The 6625-nt window shown below is 30.5% G+C and overlaps 1 protein-coding gene across 7 annotated transcripts in view; it reads left to right on the forward strand.

Moving 5' to 3' along the window:
• Window positions 1–896: 896 nt before the first annotated feature.
• TpnT (Troponin T, skeletal muscle) overlaps window positions 897–6625 on the forward strand; it is a 24810-nt gene continuing 19081 nt past the window's right edge. For 4 of the 7 annotated variants that reach the window (XM_014424332.3, XM_014424331.3, XM_014424335.3 and 1 more), the window contains exon 1: window positions 897–1019. The gene's annotated coding sequence lies outside the window, so the exon portion shown is untranslated. Of the gene's footprint in view, window positions 1020–1084; window positions 1259–6625 lie in introns of those variants that run through there. The other 3 variants (XM_067053675.1, XM_014424334.3, XM_014424337.3) reach the window with 3 other exon arrangements.

Below are 6625 nucleotides of genomic sequence, written 5' to 3' on the forward strand. Positions count from 1 at the left end.
AGATATAATTAGATATGTATGAATAGTTTTTAGGTTGAACAACATGAAAATGGGCATAGAGCCCGAAACTTTGTTGTTTGGAAGTTTTCAAATATATATTTAATCTTAATCTAAAAGGACTATTAATTATAATTACTGAAATTCAAAAACTATAATAATAAATATTGATTATAATTAAGTATGGTTGAACATTATACACCCGTGCACACTAACCTGTAACATCGTTATTAGGGAATAGGTGAATGTAATTTCCCATCCCCCAATGATTTGAAACTCGATAAATTAGAAAATTTTAGATTTTAGAAATAATTTCAAACAGCGAAAACTACAGTAAAACATTATTCAAAGAGATTCTTCAATTACAGTCGAAACTGCTTAAAACCCAAGAAAGGTTAGTTTTCCAAAAATCTTTAAGAATAGGATAAATATTAGGACATATTTCCAAGACCTCTGGCAAGTTGAAAAATCCGGTCAAAATTATTGATGAATTTCATATTGTTCACCCCCTTTCCCCCAATAAGCTGTTGCAGGAACTCCCCAGATCATAATGGTGAATTAGAATAACTTGTTTGTGTTAAGGTTTGTTTGTTTGTATGAGGGTATTTATTTTTATTATTCAAGAAAACATAAACTGATTGTTGCTAAAGAAATAAATTGTAATATAACTTTGGAAAAAGAAAGAGGAAAAACAGGATTTTCATAGATTATTTTCAAATTGTGACATCCAGAACACATTTCCGCATCGCCTTCGAAAAGATATAATTTGAAGTTTCAATATCCTATCAGTATCCAAAAATATTCCATCATCTATGTCCACTAGCTTCCCCTCCTTGTAAAGGGTTCTCGCCATGTAATCTTAGATCCCTAGGACCCCTTCTTGTTTCGTAGAGGAGGAGTGGGGGTAAGAAACCAGTGGTGGGGATAGCCTTAGGAGTGGGGCCGCGCCGCTGAAGAACCGCCAGAGTTGAACCGGTGACAATCGGCTCTACATTCCATCGGTTAGTCACGCCTTTAGCTCTGTAAGTGCCTTCTTCATATTGTGTGTGTGCAAGTGGCCAAGGGCCGCCAGGACTTCAGTCAGACCTGCCAACCAAAAAACTTTTGTTTGATAAGTCTTTGCGGCTCTTGATTTCTTCTAACTTTAAAACTAACCTAAACGAACAGCGATAGTGTGAGTAAGGTTAGTGGTAACTGTACGCCAGTGAAAGTGTACTTAATTAGATATATTCAGTTACGACCATATAATCATATTCAGAACGTAAGTAAACTTTTATTTTAATTATTAAAGGGGTTCATTAGACAAAATTTTAATTCAAATATTACTGTCCAGAAAAATAACCAGAAATAATCGGTACCTGCTTCAGAGGAAACATGTAATAGTCCTCCAAACGCAGATACAGTTTCATTATTTTTTAATTGAATCACACCTATATACAAAAAGATATGACAAAAGGATAAAAGGTGTGTGACATTTAAATATATAATTTTTTTTTTAAATCGAATTTTTGAAAAAAAAATTAATTCATTATCACAAAATTTTTAAATGTGTTAGTTTTTTATCTACAAGAAAAATTTCAAAAGACAGCTTTAATTGTATTGAAATTGTTAATATCAAGTTTTTGTAGCAATACTTTAGAACTAGTCCCTTATTTTATTAAACATTTATTCATGATTAATTAGAATACATTAACACTTATAATACACTTTTATTTTTTACTCCATTAACGAATTAAAATAACTAAACTGTTTTTTAAGTATAATATTATAACACAGATTTTTTTTTTTTACTTTGAAACTTGAGATTTACCATTTAAGCTGAAGAAGACGCCAATACCGAAATAGAACTGAGGTATGCTTGTTAGGCTTGACACCCAATGGATATCATCCTTAGCTCTTGGCATATCGCTGCCAACAAATTTAAAACATACGAGTTTTTTTTCTTTCAAAAAATGTCGAGGAGTATTCCAAATTTTTATCCTTCCGTTTATGTATAAAAAAAAAATTAATTTATTGATTAACTTTAATAAATTTTCATTTTTTTTTTCATATTCCACTCATAAAAAAATTAATTAAATTATATAATAACCTACATGGATCTATATCCGTAAATTTAATTTATTGATTTTTCGTAATTAATTACAACTAATTTTTTTATCATGTAGTATTGTTTTTTTTTTAAATATAATATGAACCAGTATCAGAAACTGAAAAGTTGAACCAATCAGTAGAATTAAAATACATTAATTTCGTAAAATCAGACGAAACTAAATAAATATAAAGAAAAATTATTTTGTTCTTTTGGAAACTGCCGCTGGTCTATTTTCGTTCTTTCAGTTTCCATGTATAGTGCCATGTTCAAATTACAAACGTGAGGAGGGGGGGCGCAGCCAAAATTCTTTTGAGAGGGAGGGGGAATAAAAGATCAAATGACCGACAAACTGCCTCCCAGCCTAATTTTGGAATCGAGACCAGACTTCTCCCCTCAATATTTTCTATTCTCTTCTTCTATTCTTATACTTGGCCCCTTCGAGGCTGTAAATCTATTTTCTTTGAGTTAGATATTTTCTTTTTATATAGCACTCCTTCCATAGGCAAAACTTGATATACAACCCTTTTAATTAATCGTAAATTAAATTTTTTAAAAAATACAACACATATGTTGTATATTAAAATTAAGCTCATAAGTATTGAAATAAACAAATAAAATTTTACCAACCTACTTAATTTACGTTGTACTATTAATCTATTTTTTTCTTAATTGAATTTGATCTCGCTTAACAACCTGTTACTGCTTGGAAGTAATTAAACTCGCATGCATATTATATAATATTGTCGATTTCATAATATAAATATAAAATTATTAATAAGTAATTGGGATTTTTATATTTTTTAAGTGGCCATAAAACATTAAAGCCCGTGTAATAAAACTCAATACTTACGAATACTTGTGAAGCTGCTGCAAATATTAATGGATGAAACCGATTTGATAGGTTTTGTCTATTGGTGAGTTATTTACTTTAAATAGACGTCCTTTTATTTTATTCAAATTTCATTTTATCCAGTACCCCAGAAACTTAATTTTATTTTCCATGTGATCTGTTATACAAATGAGTAATTGATCGCTATCAAAGATTAAATTAATCATTTAATTACAAATGTCATGTTCTTAATATTCAGTTATACCCAGAATTAACCTAAGATAAGTAAAATAAGATAATAATTTTTTTTAATTTTATCCAAAACACAAGCATGAAGAAATACCAAGACACTCCCCGCTAACTGACGCACAGAATTGCCAACATAGATAAGATTCCACTGTCCATACGCAGGACGTATTATTCTTTTCCCTGATTTTTTATTTTTTATTTTCGAGCTTTAAAAAGAATTCCCTACGTGAAATCAAATAATAATAATAATAATAGGTATCAAATCCAAAGTCTCAATCAAGAAATACTTTGACAACTGTTCGCTAACTGACCGTTTAGAACAAAAATCTTTTTCCATTGTAATAGTCCTAATAATGTATCTATATTTAAAATGAAATACAAAACAACATCGATCCAAGACATTGATGGGGACAGAATAGCAATGATAACATTTTATTGAGGTCCAACTTTAATCGATTATGGAGGATTATTTTCCCACCCACCGGTAAATAAAAGAAAATATTTATTCAACTAAAATAATATATAATTTTTAACGGAACCTCTATCAAGACACTCGCCGCTAACTGACGCACAGAATTGCCAACATAGATCAGATTCCACTGTCCATACGCAGGACGTGTTATTCTTTTCCCTGATTTTTTATTTTTTATTTTTGTGTTTTAAAAAGAATTCCCTACGTAAAATCAAATAATAATACTATAATTAAATTAAAATAATAATAGAAATCCTTTGAAAACTGTTCGCTAACTGACCGTTTAGTACAAAAATCTTTTTCCATTGTAATAGTCCTAATGATGTATATATATGATTCAATCAGTTAGGCAGGATTATTTTCCCATCCACCGGTAAAAGAAAGAAAATATTCATTCTACTAAAATAATCTATAATTTTTAAAGGAACCTCTATTTGCTTAGACACATTTTTTGACCTGTCTTTTAGTTTTATTTAATTATCACATAATATTCCATCTAAATAAGACGTGCTGAAACCCTAAAACCTGCATTCACCAAGATCCCAGACATAAATGTTTTTATTTAAGCTGATTATCTACGATATTTTTCATTAATTAAAAGAAAAAACATTGTGGTTGCTGGTTTTAAACAATCGGGAGATTTTTAAGTTTTGAAAATAAACTTTTATTTTTTAAAAAATAATGTGTATTATAATCCCTTAAAACAACATTGTTTCTAAAAACAATGTTATGGTCATACATTTATTTAGTTAAAGGGCTCCACTAATGTAATATACGATGCATCTTATGCCATCTAACTGACATGACCGGGTTCGATTCTCAGGGCTTTAAAAGATTTTTAGAATAAAATTAGGTATTAAGGTAATTGAACAGCCTCTTTTAGAAATGATTGAGTAATTAATTGAATTAAGCTACCTCAAGTATGCAGTGGCGCTGGTTCGATTTCGATCTGGGTTGGTCAACTTTTATTTCGTGGCGGCCCTACGCAATGAAAACTCGACCCTCCCTCTCTAGTTATAGTAGGTTGGTTATCTATTGGATAGCCTCTCTCCCCCCAACCCCACCACGTATGTCAAAAATTACCTGGTAGGAGCAAAGCAAAATTGAATTAAGTAGTGACTTAAGTTTAGGCAACTAAAATAGATTTTGGAAATAAGACTAGTACTATAACAAAGACTGAATACGTCCCAAGCCGATCACTTGAGCCACTAACTCACAAGAATTTTTTCCCACCGGTTTCGAGATATATCACACTAATTATATGTCCCTTTTACATATCTATTGTTCTTTCTTATACCAATTTTTTGTTATCGCCAATGTTATACCGCAACAGGTAATACAGAGTAGTCTGCAGTACGTAATAGTTCGTATAAATTATTATGAGTTATGACTAACAGAAATAACCTATTTACATTATTATGTTTACCTTTTTATTCATCCTCAACAAATATCCCTATTAAGATTAATGTCGAGTTTATTTTATTATTATTATTTTTTATTTCAATACAGGTCTTGCGACACCTCCCGGCCACAACGTCCAACGCCTTAAGGCGGTGTCTTGGTCCCTTGTGCGTTATTTACGCCTATGAATAACACTAAAGGCTCATTTCCACGTGACAGATATATGTCGTGCAAGTAATATCACAATAACAAGAACGTGTGACAGTGCTTGTTACTAGCAAATTTGGTGAACAAATGATTAAAACTGATGATTAAGTATAACAAAAAACGTTCACTATATAAATTAAAAAAACATGTTTATGGTTGAAATTATGAGGTTATAACTTACGATAGTTCACTATCAAGGCATCTTTATTATTTATAACACATGCGCAGATAGTTGATAGTACTACAAACTATCAAGCAAATACTGATACGATAGTAGTGTCACGGCAGCAAATATTTAGTATACGCGATATTCGTGGCTTCTAAAAGTGTTGCAATCACTACCAAAAAAATTGGAAACTGATTTAATAGGTCGTGTTTTTTTCAGAATTGAACAATGGTTTCATTCATTTTATATTAAAACAATCATAACATTCTGATTTTTATAATACATCTGCGGTCATTGAGAATAGGGTAGAAAGTTGAAAAATAATCATTATGCATTATTTGTATTACTATCACCTCACAAACCTTCTGCTTACAGCGAATAAATTGATAGTTCGCAGCTCTTCCCTGTGCATCAGAAAAATCAGAGCTATGAGTTACCATTTCTTCCTCTGTGGAGAGTACTAACAATATAACATATAACATAGGATCGTTTTCTCACTTAACAATTTATACCCTGGGACCGCTAATTTTATGGGGCTGCTAAGTCGTTAGTTTGATATTACAGTACCAATTATAATAATACTTTTTTTATTTTTTTTAGTTTGCGATAAGAAATAATTTTCTTTGCTTATTGCGTATTAAATTGAATTTTTATTAGTTTAATAATATAACTTGGAGAAGTATATTATTATTTAGAGGTATTAATAATAATGAATGAGATAAAAAATTGTTCCTTGATTTTGATGAAATTCTTATAAAAGAGACCACCAGCTTTTGAAAGATGTTTATGGCCAACAACAAAGCGTATTTATTTAGAATTTTTAATTTCATTTCCATTAAGGGTTGTCATTTTTTTCTTTAAGTGGATATTCAGCTTTCCTCAAGGAGCTTAGTGATTTTGTTTAACGCTTCCTTCAACGCTTCTGTATAATCGAAACGCTCCATTTCGGATCCATTCTGTATAACCACAACGTCTCCATGGTTCATATATATACGTTGAGGACAGTAAAATTCAGAGGCCATCATATTACTGAAATTCCATTTAATGTTAAGAGGTGTTACCATGTTTTTCTATGAAGATAATCAAGTTGAAATTTCTATTTGAAAATATTTATGTCTTATTACAACATAAGTAGTAGTGATAACGAGACAAGATTAAAACAAACGGATGAAGTAACTCTCTCTCTCTCCCTCTCTCTATATACATATATAT

This window comes from Halyomorpha halys, unplaced genomic scaffold (assembly GCF_000696795.3).
Source record: "Halyomorpha halys isolate HHAL.00 unplaced genomic scaffold, Hhal_1.1 Scaffold465.1, whole genome shotgun sequence".
Taxonomy (NCBI): Eukaryota; Metazoa; Arthropoda; class Insecta; order Hemiptera; family Pentatomidae; genus Halyomorpha; species Halyomorpha halys.